The sequence below is a fragment of the Diadema setosum genome, chromosome 9, assembly GCF_964275005.1.
Source record: "Diadema setosum chromosome 9, eeDiaSeto1, whole genome shotgun sequence".
In the NCBI taxonomy this organism is placed as follows: domain Eukaryota; kingdom Metazoa; phylum Echinodermata; class Echinoidea; order Diadematoida; family Diadematidae; genus Diadema; species Diadema setosum.
The window spans coordinates 26,281,543-26,295,403 of NC_092693.1; positions in this window are offsets into that span (position 1 = coordinate 26,281,543).

Genomic DNA, 13,861 nt, shown 5'->3' on the forward strand with positions numbered 1-13,861 from the left:
ACGCCAACTCCGTCAATTGTCGCAACAAGCATGCATTTCGAAAGAAAAAAGTATACCTTTCAAACATATTGCTGGCTGCATCGTTTTCGTCACTATTGTCGGTAAAGTTAATATACAAAATCGTTATATTCACGGTACTCTCAAGTGCTTAATGAAGAAGACGAGTCAGTTGTAACTATCGGATGAAGAAAAGAGGTGGAAATTGTTACTAACTCTATGGAACTAAAGAAAATGCTCTTGTAATATTCAATGTATTCTAACTACTTCCTTTTATAGTTTCAATGCTTGTCAATGTTTCATCCGAACTAAATTCTCTTCCAAAGACATGCGCTTTGCATTCGATTTTTTATATTCATGCGGCAGTATAACATAAATCGTTACATGGAAAAGCGGTGTGCTATTTCATATACAAATCCAAACAAATTCATCAAACTCAAAGCTGCTGATAAAATCAATATAACGTTTGTGCCAGCAACAGCTTATCCCCTCCACGCGCAGCCAAAACACATACGCTGACATAATAAACACATTCTTCCATCATATACACTAATACATACACACACACACACAAACGCACAAACGGACAGTAGATCATCATGAGCGCACGCACAAACACACTTGATGGATGTCAACGTGTTTACGAAAAATTTACTTGAAGTGACATGTGTTTCACTTTGTGCACTTAAATGCGTCAGACAGCTCGACATAAAGGGTGACGAAATAAAAAGACAACCATGACGATATCTTCTCTAGCAAACTATTATGTTTAGCAATTCAATCAAATCGCACACCGCTCCGTTTTACTTCTCAAAACAGCTGTAAGGGCGACGAAATCCCTTTAGCAAACGATATGCATTATACCAAATATGTATTCTTCAGTGTACAGGAGAATACTGACATTTTCACCAAAATACAAAATAAAAAATACTTTGTATTCGAGTGCTCAAATGTACATACATACATACATACACACAGTTGAACATAAAGGGTGACGAAAAGAGGCAGTAACAGTGACGAAGTTGATTTACCCCACAATTTACTTTCCATTACTTTGGTTCCAGTTGAATTGATCTCATCCTCTTTTATGACGAATTTTCCTCAAGTCACGTGCTCTCAATATATTCAATTCTGGATATCTAACATCGAGAAAGAAGACTTTAGAAAAGTTGTGGGGAAGTTGAATGTATATCTATGCATATTTGTTGGCCAAATAGATTTCTTCAAATTTGGTGTCAGTTAAAAAAAAACAACAACATTCATAAAACATATCGAGAAATTCCCATCTGTCACAATATTGGCATATCAATGTCATGTATAAACGAAGCAAATAGTGGGCTGAATAAATTTCATCACCTTGTCGCCTTTCTTTCTTTTTTTTTTCGTTAAGTGGTACTCCAGTATGATGTATAAGCAGAGCAAATTGTGGGCTAAATCAATTTCGTCACCCTTGCCGCCTTTCCATGTAAGGATTTATGCTACACTGCCGTATGCATATAAAGAATTGAATGCAAATCGCATGTCTTTGCAAGAGAACTTAGTTCGGATGACACATTGACAAGCATTGAAACTATAAAAGGAAGTAGTTAGACTACATCGTATATTACAAGAGCATTTTGTTTGGTTCCATAGATTTAGTGACAATTGCCACCTCTTTTCGTCATCCGATAGTTACAACTGACTCGTCTTTTTCATGAAGCACTTGAGTTTTTGATCAAGCACTTGAGAGTACCGTGAAAATATAACGACTTTGTATATTACCTTCACCGGCAAATAGTGACGAAAACGACGGAGGCAGCAACATGTTTGAACGGTATACTTTTTTCTTTCGAAATACATGCTGCTTATTTTGCAAATACATCATTCAGTTGTAAGGCAAGGGTTAATGAAAAGGAATATGATGTTTTCTACCAAATTGAATAAATCAAACAATACACGAACTGTTCAGAGTTGAATAACATTTCGTTTAATTTTTGTTTTATTGCGTCATTTATAGAATTGACGCAAAAAATAAAATGATTCTTTCAATGAAGACACAAGCATTTAACGCTTTTCTCCGTAAAGTGCTCTTCCAGATTCACTTTTCAAATTCATCATTTCCCTGTATGTAAAGGACGAAAACGATGCAGCCAGCAACATGTTTCAACAGTATACTTTCTTCCTTCGAAATGTATGCTGCTTATTTTGCAAATACATCATTCAGTTGCAATGCAAGGGTTAGTGAAAAGGAATATAATGTTTTCTACCAAATTGAATAAATAATACACGAACTGTTCACAGTTGAATAACATTTCGTTTAATTTTCGTTTTATTGATCCATTTACAGTAATGACGCAAAGAATGAAAATTATTCTTTCAATGAAGACACAAGCATTTTACGCTTTGCTCCGTAAAGTGCTCTACCAGATACATTTTCAAATTCATCATTTCCCTGTATGCAAAGGGTGACGAAAAAATACAATGCTGCCGAATTCGATTTAGCCACGAGTACGCTCAAATATCTTTATAATGCTTTACTGTTACCAGCAATGCTTCTCAAAGTGCTATACTAAGAATTATTTCAAAAAAGACACGCGTTTGAATTTGATGCTTGAAACAATTTGGATATATGCATGTTGTGACAACAAAAGCTTTTGAGTCCACTATTCCACTATATTAATTTTTTAAATCAAACGGACATGCGCATTCTGATTTGATTCCTGAAGCCCAGAGAGCAAAAAAAAAAAAAAAAAAAAAAAAAAGATGACGAAAGAAGACTGTAAAGATTTTTCTCCAAGAATTGTGTTCTTTCCATTTGATTGCTTAAATCCACGAGTCAATTCGATATGACGCAAAAGGCGGCAAAAGTGACGAAATGGATTTAGCCCAGAATTTGCTTTGTATGACGATGATAGAGTTTCATGAATCTCATTTGGTTTCATTACGAATTTTGTACAATAGATTTGTCCTGTGGACTAGATGGCTCAAATGCATTAGCCAGCCTCCTGGAGACGTGTTTTACTTTCAAATGCTCAAGTATGACGAAATCGACTTAGTCCAAGATGTGCTTTTTTTTTTCATTCATGTTCCAACTTCGTTAGAGTTTCATGCATGTGAACGTGTTTACGAAAAATTTATTTGGAGTGACATGTGTTTCACTTTGCACACTTAAATGCGTCAGACAGGTCGACATAAAGGGTGACGAAATAAGACAACCATGACTATATCTTCTCTAGCGAACTATTATGTTTAGCAATTCCATAAAATCGCACAATGCACGATATGCAATATACCAAATTGGTATTCTTCATTGCACAGGAGAATACTGACGTTTTCACCAAAATGCAAAATACTTTGTATTCAAGTGCTCAAATGTATGTGGCAGTTGAACATAAACGGTGACGAAAAGAGGAGTTAACAGTGACGAAGTTGATTTACCCCACAATTTACTTTCCATTACTTTGGTTCCAGTTGAATTCATCTCATCCTCTTTTATGACGAATTTTCCACAAGTGACTTGTGCTCTCAATATGTTAAATTCTTGATATCTAACATCGAGAAGGAAGAGTTTAGGAAAGTTGTGTGCAAGTTAATCAACTTGTATATCTATGCATATTTGTATATCTATGCATATTTGTTGGCCAAATAGATTTCTTCAAATTTGGTGTCAGTTAAAAAAAAGAACATTCATAAAACATATTGAGAAATTCCCATCTGTAACAATAATGGCATATTATTATCAATTTCATGTATAAACGAAGCAAATAGTGAGTTAAATCGATTTCGTCACCCTTTTGCCGCCTTTCTTTTTTTTTTCGTTAAGTGGTACTCCAGTATGATGTATAAGGAGAGCAAATTGTGGGCTAAATCGATTTCGTCACCCTCGCCGCCTTTCCATGTAAGGATTTATACTACACTGCTGCATGCATTTAAAGAATCGAATGCAAAGCGCATGTCTTTGGAAGAGAACTTAGTTCGGATGACACATTGACAAGCATTGAAACTCCAGAAGGAAGTAGTTAGACTACATTGTATATTACAAGAGCATTTTCTTTGCTTCCATAGATTTAGTGACAATTGCCACCTCTTTCCGTCATCCGATAGTTACAACTGACTCGAAGGTTTGATCAAGCACTTGAGAGTCCGTGAATATAACGATTTTGCATATATCCTTTACCGACAATAGTGACGAAAACGATGCAGCCAGCAACATGTTTGAACAGTATACTTTTTTCTTTCGAAATGTATGCTGCTTATTTTGCAAATACATCATTCAGTTGTAAGGCAAGGGTTAGTGAAAAGGAATGTAATGTTTTCTACCAAATTGAATAAATCAAATAATACACGAACTGTTCACAGTTGAATAACATTTCGTTTAATTTTCGTTTTTATAAAATTATTATTTCAATGAAGACACAAGCATTTTACGCTTTGCTCCGTAAAGTGCTCTACCAGATACATTTTTCAAATTCATCATTTCCCTGTATGCAAAGGGTGACGAAAAAAAAATGCTGCCGAATTCGATTTAGCCAAATATCTTTATAATGCTTTATAATGCTTTTCTTTATAATGCTTCTCAATAAGAATTATTTCAAAAAAGACACGCGTTTGAATTTGATGCTTGACACACTTTGGATGTATGCATGTTGTGACCACAAAAGCTTTTGAGTCAACTTTATAATTTTTTAAATCAAATGGACATGTGCATTCTGATTTGATTCCTGAAGCCCAGAGAGTTAAAAAAAAAAGATGACGAAAGAAGGCAGGAAAGACTTTTTCTCCAAGAAACGTGTGCTATCCATTTGATTGCTTAAATCCACGAGTCAGTTCAATATGACGCAAAAGGCTGCAAACGTGACGAAATGGATTTAGCCCAGAATTTGCTCATGTATGACGATGATAGAGTTGCATAAATCACATTTGGTTTCATTACGTATTTTCTACAAGAAGTTTGTCCTGTGGACTAGATGGCTCAAAAGCCAGCCTCCCGCAGACGTGTTTTACTTTCAATTGCTCTAGTATGACGACATCGACTTAGTCAAAGATGTGCATTTTTGTAAATTCATGTTCCAACTTCGTTAGAGCTTCATGCATGTCAACGTGTTTACGAAAAATTTACTTTGAGTGACATGCGTTTGTGCACTTAATTGCCTCAGACAGCTCTACATAAAGGGTAATGAAATAAAAAGACAACCATGACGACATGGTCTCTAGCGAACTATTATGGTTAGCAATTCAATCAAATCGGACACCGCTTTGTTTTACTTCTCAAACAGCTGTAAGGGCGACGAAATCCCTTTAGCAAACGATATGCAATATACCAAATTGGTATTCTTCATTGCACTGGAAAATACTGACGTTTTCACCAAAATACAAAAAGTATGTGGCAGTTTAACATAGAGGGTGACGAAAAGAGGCGGTAACAGTGACGAAGTTGATTTACCATACAATTTACTTTCGATTACTTTGGTTCCAGTTGAATTCATCTCATTCTCTGTTATGACGAATTTTCCTCAAGTCACTTGTGCTCTCAATATATTAAATTCTTGATATCTTAACATCGAGAAGGGAGAGTTTAAAAAAGTTGTGTGCAAGTTGATTGTATATCAATGCATATTTGTTTAGACAAATAGATTTTTTTTCAAATTTGGTGTCAGTTAAAAAAAACAAAACAAATATATTGAGAAATTCCCATCTGTAACAACAGTTGGATATCAATGTCATGTATAAACGAAGCAAATAGTGGGCTAAATCAATTTCGTCACCCTTGCCGCCTTTCCATGTAAGGATTTATGCTACACTGCCTCAGGCATATAAAGAATCGAAAGCAAAGCGCATGTCTTTGGGAGAGAGCTTAGTTCGGATGACACATTGACAAGCATTGAAACTCCAGAAGGAAGTAGTAAGACTACATTGTATATTACAAGAGCATTTTCTTTGGTTCCATAGATTTAGTGACAATTGCCACCTCTTTTCGCCATCCCATAGTTACAACTGACTCGAAGGTTTGATCAAGCACTTGAGAGTACCGTGAATATAACGATTTTGCATATTTCCTTTACCGACAATAGTGACGAAAACGATGCAGCCAGCAACATGTTTGAACAGTATACTTTTTTCTTTCGAAATGTATGCTGCTTATTTTGCAAATACATCATTCAGTTGCAATGCAAGGGTTAGTGAAAAGGAATGTAATGTTTTCTACTAAATTGAATAAATAATACACGAACTGTTCACAGTTGAATAACATTTCGTTTAATTTTCGTTTTATTGACCCATTTACAGTAATGACGCAAAGAATGAAAATTATTCTTTCAATGAAGACACAAGCATTTTACGCTTTGCTCCGTAAAGTGCTCTACCAGATACATTTTTCAAATTCATCATTTCCCTGTATGCAAAGGGTGACGAAAAAATACAATGCTGCCGAATTCGATTTAGCCACGAGTACGCTCAAATATCTTTATAATGCTTTACTGTGACCAGGAATGCTTCTCAAAGTGCTATACTAAGAATTATTTCAAAAAAGACACGCGTTTGAATTTGATGCTTGAAACAATTTGGATGTATGCATGTTGTGACAACAAAAGCTTCTGAGTCCACTATATCAATTTTTTTAAATCAAACGGACATGCGCATTCTGATTTGATTCCTGAAGCTCAGAGAGCAAAAAAAAAAAAAAGAAGACGAAAGAAGGCAGTAAAGACTTTTTCTCCAAGAAATGTGTTCTTTCCATTTGATTGCTTAAATCCACGAGTCAATTCGATATGACGCAAAAGGCGGCAAACGTGACGGAAATGGATTTAGCCCAGAATTTCCTTTGTATGACGATGATAGAGTTTCATGAATGTCATTTGGTTTCATTACGAATTTTCTACAAGAGATTTGTCCTGTGGACTAGATGGCTCAAATGCATTAGCCAGCCTCCTGGAGACGTGTTTTACTTTCAAATGCTCAAGTATGACGAAATCGACTTAGTCCAAGATGTGTTTTTTTTTTCATTCATGATCCAACTTCGTTAGAGTTTCATGCATGTCAACGTGTTTACGACAAATTTACTTGGAGTGACATGTGTTTCACTTTGTGCACTTAAATGTCAGACAGGTCGACATAAAGGGTCCAGATGGAACTCCAGAAACTCCAGAAGGAAGTAGTAAGGCTACATTGTATATTACAAGAGCATTTTCTTTGGTTCCATAGATTTAGTGACAATTGCCACCTCTTTTCGCCATCCGATAGTTACAACTGACTCGAAGGTTTGATCAAGCACTTGAGAGTACCGTGAATATAACGATTTTGCATATTTCCTTTACCGACATTAGTGATGAAAACGATGCAGACGGCAACATGTTTGAACAGTATACTTTCTTCTTTCGAAATGTATGATGCTTATTTTGCAAATACATCATTCAGTTGTAAGGCAAGGGTTAGTGAAAAGGAATATGATGTTTTCTACCAAATTGAATAAATCAAACAATACACGAACTGTTCACAGTTGAATAACATTTCGTTTAATTTTTGTTTTATTGCGTCATTTATAGAATTGACGCAAAAAACAAAATGATTCTTTCAATGAAGACACAAGCATTTAACGCTTTTCTCCGTAAAGTGCTCTTCCAGATTCACTTTTCAAATTCATCATTTCCCTGTATGTAAAGGGTGACGAAAAAATACAATGCTACCGAATTCGATTTAGGCACCAGTACGCTTAAATATCCTTAAAATGCTTTCCTGTGACCAGGAATGCTTCTAAATGTGTTATACTAAGAATTATTTCAAAAGACACGCGTTTGAATTTGCTGCCTGAAACACTTTGGATGTATGTATTATGTGACTACAAAACAAAAAGTTTTGAGTCTACTATATCAATTTTGTTTAAATCAAATTTACATGCGCACTCTGATTCGATTCCTGAAGCCCAGAGAATAAAAAAAAAAAAAAGATGACGAAAGAAGGCAGTAAAGACTTTTTCTCCAAGAAATGTGTGCTTAATTTGATTGCTTAAATCCTCGAGTCAATTCAATATGACGGAAAATGCGGCAAGCGTGACGAAATGGATTTAGCCCAGAATTTGCTTTGCTTATGTATGACGATAATAGAGTTGAATGAATCTCATTTGGTTTCATTACGAATTTTCTACAAGAGATTTCTCCTGTGGACTAGATGGCTCAAAAGCCAGCCTCATGACGACGTGTTTTACTTTCAAATGCTCAAGTATGACGAAATCGACTAAGTCCAAGATGTTTTTTTTTTTTTCAATCCATGTTCGAACTTCGTTAGAGCTTCATGCATGTCAACGTGGTTACGAAAAATTTACTTTCAGTGACATGCGTTTCACTTTGTGCACTTAATTGCGTCAGACAGCTCTACATAAAGGGTGCCGAAATAAAAAGACAACTATGACGATATGGTCTCTAACGAGCTATTATGGTTAGCAATTCAATCAAATCGCACACCGCTTTGTTTTACTTCTCAAACAGCTGTAAGGGCGGCGAAATCCCTTGAGCAAACGATATGCAATATACCAAATTGGTATTCTTCATTGCACTGGAGAATACTGACGTTTTCACCAAAATACAAAAAGTATGTGGCAGTTTAACATAGAGGGTGACGAAAAGAGGCGGTAACAGTGACGAAGTTGATTTACCATACAATTTACTTTCGATTACTTTGGTTCCAGTTGAATTCATCTCATTCTCTGTTATGACGAATTTTCCTCAAGTCACTTGTGCTCTCAATATATTAAATTCTTGATATCTTAACATCGAGAAGGGAGAGTTTAGAAAACTTGTGTGCAAGTTGATTGTATATCTATGCATATTTGTTTAGACAAATAGATTTTTTTTTTTTCAAATTTGGTGTCAGTTAAAAAAAAAAACAAATATATTGAGAAATTCCCATTTGCAGCAATAGTTGCATATCAATGTCATGTATAAACGAAGCAAATAGTGGGCTAAATCAATTTCGTCACCCTTGCCGCCTTTCCATGTAAAGCATTTATGCTACACTGCCGCAGGCATATAAAGAATCGAATGCAAAGCGCATGTCTTTGGAAGAGAGCTTAGTTCGGATGACACATTGACAAGCATTGAAACTCCAGAAGGAAGTAGTAAGACTACATTGTATATTACAAGAGCATTTTCTTTGGTTCCATAGATTTAGTGACAATTGCCACCTCTTTTCGCCATCCGATAGTTACAACTGACTCGAAGGTTTGATCAAGCACTTGAGAGTACCGTGAATATAACGATTTTGCATATTTCCTTTACCGACAATAGTGACGAAAACGATGCAGCCAGCAACATGTTTGAACAGTATACTTTCTTCTTTCGAAATGTATGCTGCTTATTTTGCAAATACATCATTCAGTTGCAATGCAAGGGTTAGTGAAAAGGAATGTAATGTTTTCTACCAAATTGAATAAATAATACACGAACTGTTCACAGTTGAATAACATTTCGTTTAATTTTCGTTTTTTTGCTCCATTTACAGTAATGACGCAAAGAATGAAAATTATTCTTTCAATGAAGACACAAGCATTTTACGCTTTGCTCCGTAAAGTGCTCTACCAGATACATTTTTCAAATTCATCATTTCCCTGTATGCAAAGGGTGACGAAAAAATACAATGCTGCCGAATTCGATTTAGCCACGAGTACGCTCAAATATCTTTATAATGCTTTACTGTGACCAGGAATGCTTCTCAAAGTGCTATACTAAGAATTATTTCAAAAAAGACACGCGTTTGAATTTGATGCTTGAAACAATTTGGATGTATGCATGTTGTGACAACAAAAGCTTCTGAGTCCACTATATCAATTTTTTTAAATCAAACGGACATGCGCATTCTGATTTGATTCCTGAAGCTCAGAGAGCAAAAAAAAAAAAAGAAGACGAAAGAAGGCAGTAAAGACTTTTTCTCCAAGAAATGTGTTCTTTCCATTTGATTGCTTAAATCCACGAGTCAATTCGATATGACGCAAAAGGCGGCAAACGTGACGGAAATGGATTTAGCCCAGAATTTCCTTTGTATGACGATGATAGAGTTTCATGAATGTCATTTGGTTTCATTACGAATTTTCTACAAGAGATTTGTCCTGTGGACTAGATGGCTCAAATGCATTAGCCAGCCTCCTGGAGACGTGTTTTACTTTCAAATGCTCAAGTATGACGAAATCGACTTAGTCCAAGATGTGTTTTTTTTTCATTCATGATCCAACTTCGTTAGAGTTTCATGCATGTCAACGTGTTTACGACAAATTTACTTGGAGTGACATGTGTTTCACTTTGTGCACTTAAATGTCAGACAGGTCGACATAAAGGGTCCAGATGGAACTCCAGAAACTCCAGAAGGAAGTAGTAAGGCTACATTGTATATTACAAGAGCATTTTCTTTGGTTCCATAGATTTAGTGACAATTGCCACCTCTTTTCGCCATCCGATAGTTACAACTGACTCGAAGGTTTGATCAAGCACTTGAGAGTACCGTGAATATAACGATTTTGCATATTTCCTTTACCGACATTAGTGATGAAAACGATGCAGACGGCAACATGTTTGAACAGTATACTTTCTTCTTTCGAAATGTATGATGCTTATTTTGCAAATACATCATTCAGTTGTAAGGCAAGGGTTAGTGAAAAGGAATATGATGTTTTCTACCAAATTGAATAAATCAAACAATACACGAACTGTTCACAGTTGAATAACATTTCGTTTAATTTTTGTTTTATTGCGTCATTTATAGAATTGACGCAAAAAACAAAATGATTCTTTCAATGAAGACACAAGCATTTAACGCTTTTCTCCGTAAAGTGCTCTTCCAGATTCACTTTTCAAATTCATCATTTCCCTGTATGTAAAGGGTGACGAAAAAATACAATGCTACCGAATTCGATTTAGGCACCAGTACGCTTAAATATCCTTAAAATGCTTTCCTGTGACCAGGAATGCTTCTAAATGTGTTATACTAAGAATTATTTCAAAAGACACGCGTTTGAATTTGCTGCCTGAAACACTTTGGATGTATGTATTATGTGACTACAAAACAAACAGTTTTGAGTCTACTATATCAATTTTGTTTAAATCAAATTTACATGCGCACTCTGATTCGATTCCTGAAGCCCAGAGAATAAAAAAAAAAAAAAAAGATGACGAAAGAAGGCAGTAAAGACTTTTTCTCCAAGAAATGTGTGCTTAATTTGATTGCTTAAATCCTCGAGTCAATTCAATATGACGGAAAATGCGGCAAGCGTGACGAAATGGATTTAGCCCAGAATTTGCTTTGCTTATGTATGACGATAATAGAGTTGAATGAATCTCATTTGGTTTCATTACGAATTTTCTACAAGAGATTTCTCCTGTGGACTAGATGGCTCAAAAGCCAGCCTCATGACGACGTGTTTTACTTTCAAATGCTCAAGTATGACGAAATCGACTAAGTCCAAGATGTGTTTTTTTTTTTCAATCCATGTTCGAACTTCGTTAGAGCTTCATGCATGTCAACGTGGTTACGAAAAATTTACTTTCAGTGACATGCGTTTCACTTTGTGCACTTAATTGCGTCAGACAGCTCTACATAAAGGGTGCCGAAATAAAAAGACAACTATGACGATATGGTCTCTAACGAGCTATTATGGTTAGCAATTCAATCAAATCGCACACCGCTTTGTTTTACTTCTCAAACAGCTGTAAGGGCGGCGAAATCCCTTGAGCAAACGATATGCAATATACCAAATTGGTATTCTTCATTGCACTGGAGAATACTGACGTTTTCACCAAAATACAAAAAGTATGTGGCAGTTTAACATAGAGGGTGACGAAAAGAGGCGGTAACAGTGACGAAGTTGATTTACCATACAATTTACTTTCGATTACTTTGGTTCCAGTTGAATTCATCTCATTCTCTGTTATGACGAATTTTCCTCAAGTCACTTGTGCTCTCAATATATTAAATTCTTGATATCTTAACATCGAGAAGGGAGAGTTTAGAAAACTTGTGTGCAAGTTGATTGTATATCTATGCATATTTGTTTAGACAAATAGATTTTTTTTTTTTCAAATTTGGTGTCAGTTAAAAAAAAAAACAAATATATTGAGAAATTCCCATTTGCAGCAATAGTTGCATATCAATGTCATGTATAAACGAAGCAAATAGTGGGCTAAATCAATTTCGTCACCCTTGCCGCCTTTCCATGTAAAGCATTTATGCTACACTGCCGCAGGCATATAAAGAATCGAATGCAAAGCGCATGTCTTTGGAAGAGAGCTTAGTTCGGATGACACATTGACAAGCATTGAAACTCCAGAAGGAAGTAGTAAGACTACATTGTATATTACAAGAGCATTTTCTTTGGTTCCATAGATTTAGTGACAATTGCCACCTCTTTTCGCCATCCGATAGTTACAACTGACTCGAAGGTTTGATCAAGCACTTGAGAGTACCGTGAATATAACGATTTTGCATATTTCCTTTACCGACAACAGTGACGAAAACGATGCAGCCAGCACATGTTTGAACAGTATACTTTCTTCTTTCGAAATGTATGCTGCTTATTTTGCAAATACATCATTCAGTTGCAATGCAAGGGTTAGTGAAAAGGAATGTAATGTTTTCTACCAAATTGAATAAATAATACACGAACTGTTCACAGTTGAATAACATTTCGTTTAATTTTCATTTTTTTGCTCCATTTACAGTAATGACGCAAAGAATGAAAATTATTCTTTCAATGAAGACACAAGCATTTTACGCTTTGCTCCGTAAAGTGCTCTACCAGATACATTTTTCAAATTCATCATTTCCCTGTATGCAAAGGGTGACGAAAAAATACAATGCTGCCGAATTCGATTTAGCCACGAGTACGCTCAAATATCTTTATAATGCTTTACTGTGACCAGGAATGCTTCTCAAAGTGCTATACTAAGAATTATTTCAAAAAAGACACGCGTTTGAATTTGATGCTTGAAACAATTTGGATGTATGCATGTTGTGACAACAAAAGCTTCTGAGTCCACTATATCAATTTTTTTAAATCAAACGGACATGCGCATTCTGATTTGATTCCTGAAGCTCAGAGAGCAAAAAAAAAAAAAAAGAAGACGAAAGAAGGCAGTAAAGACTTTTTCTCCAAGAAATGTGTTCTTTCCATTTGATTGCTTAAATCCACGAGTCAATTCGATATGACGCAAAAGGCGGCAAACGTGACGGAAATGGATTTAGCCCAGAATTTCCTTTGTATGACGATGATAGAGTTTCATGAATGTCATTTGGTTTCATTACGAATTTTCTACAAGAGATTTGTCCTGTGGACTAGATGGCTCAAATGCATTAGCCAGCCTCCTGGAGACGTGTTTTACTTTCAAATGCTCAAGTATGACGAAATCGACTTAGTCCAAGATGTGTTTTTTTTTCATTCATGATCCAACTTCGTTAGAGTTTCATGCATGTCAACGTGTTTACGACAAATTTACTTGGAGTGACATGTGTTTCACTTTGTGCACTTAAATGTCAGACAGGTCGACATAAAGGGTCCAGATGGAACTCCAGAAACTCCAGAAGGAAGTAGTAAGGCTACATTGTATATTACAAGAGCATTTTCTTTGGTTCCATAGATTTAGTGACAATTGCCACCTCTTTTCGCCATCCGATAGTTACAACTGACTCGAAGGTTTGATCAAGCACTTGAGAGTACCGTGAATATAACGATTTTGCATATTTCCTTTACCGACAATAGTGACGAAAACGATGCAGCCAGCAACATGTTTGAACAGTATACTTTCTTCTTTCGAAATGTATGCTGCTTATTTTGCAAATACATCATTCAGTTGCAATGCAAGGGTTAGTGAAAAGGAATGTAATGTTTTCTACCAAATTGAATAAATAA